Source organism: Pygoscelis adeliae, unplaced genomic scaffold (assembly GCF_000699105.1).
Source record: "Pygoscelis adeliae isolate BGI_AS28 unplaced genomic scaffold, ASM69910v1 Scaffold390, whole genome shotgun sequence".
Classification (NCBI taxonomy): domain Eukaryota; kingdom Metazoa; phylum Chordata; class Aves; order Sphenisciformes; family Spheniscidae; genus Pygoscelis; species Pygoscelis adeliae.
In genome coordinates, this window is record NW_008823921.1 from 661,471 (window position 1) to 663,009 (window position 1,539).

Sequence of the window (1,539 nt, forward strand, 5' to 3'; positions counted from 1 at the left end):
AGACCCAGCTTTGAAGAGAGGTTATTTCTTACAGTTAAAAATTGCGACCGTGACAGGCTTGGAGGTTAGGCAGCAAATAAATTCACAAACTCCAGTTTGTGAGTTGTGATATTTTAACAGACTATCACTTGGGAGGGTAAACCACCCATGAGGGTTTTTTTGAACAATGAAGTTTCACATGGCTTTCCACGAAATTCTCCTGGAACCAAGCTGATTTCTTCTCTTCCCTACCAGTATCACCCATAACAACCTCCAGAAACCAAAAAATAAGCTGGCACGCAGGTGGCCCTAGGTCAGCCCAGGCTTTTCACAGCTGGAAGAGCAACCAGCTGTGTTTCTGCAGCACCGACTCTGCACTGCCAAATCCAGACTGAAAAAGCAGCAAATACAGCTTTCAGTGCTAATATAAGAAATCCTGGGCGGTTCCCCTGCAGCACAGGCCAATGAGCCTAGAAGCAGCATTTGCCCAGCCGTCCTTGGCAGGCAGCTGAGCCTCAAGCCCCTCACCACAGGTTTGTGACCCTGGCTGTACACCAGGCCTGGTTTTACCTCCGCGACATCATTCCATTTGCTATTCCGACATCATTAAATACTAGCAGACATTTCAAGAGCTGTTCTTGTGAAGCAGAGGGGCTGGGATGAGGGGATGAAGGTGCAGTTGGCACGTTCGGTAACGCGATGGGGGAATAGCCCTGGGCTGGCCTCCAGCTGGCCTGACATGTCTCCGAGGAGAGACCCTTTGGACGCACAGCTCTGCCAATCCCACCAGCCTCAGCTAGAAAGGGATCGCAGAGCAGAGACCAGAGGGACATTATAACACTTTGCTGGGCAAGTGCACAGCCACTGGGGATGTCCCTGGCTGCTGAGAACAGGGACAAGTACGTGCACAAGTGAAACAGCTCTTTGGAGGAAAGAGGAAGTCAGCGCCCCGCACCCCGCCCCCAGCTTATCTGCTCAGCAGCAACATCATTCTCATGAGATTTATGTTCCATGAGTTGAGGACAGCAGCATACCATTGGTGACCAACAAGGACTCCAATGACTCCTCAAATAAGCAGCCTGTTAGAAGTTTCTGCGGTGAGACGAGAAATGCCCGAGATAAGACAGCTGGTACATTTCTCCCTCAATTTGTTTTCCAGCAAGGACAGAGACCCCCTCTCAACCGGGCGAAGGTGCCAGAGGATATCAGGAGACGAAGCAGCAGAGAAGCTGGTTTTACTCTGCTGCTCACTTTGCCACCCTGTGGACCATCACCACCTGCACAACCCACCTGCTTTCAGGGAAGCCCTGCACAGCACACCCACGGCTGAACAGGTATGTTTCTAGTACGTGCTGCACTAGTACATTTGCATGCAGCAGTGCTCACGAGCACGAGGAGGATTTAAACTAGCAGCAGAATCACACAGCTTGAAGCGCGAGCCAAGACAAACCCAGCTTCCCAAACCCATAGCCTCAAGGCCCTTTCTGTTCTCTGCAGCTTCGGCACTTCAGTCACAGCACAGGGTCACGTTATTTCCAGAAAATCTCTGGGATTCCTATG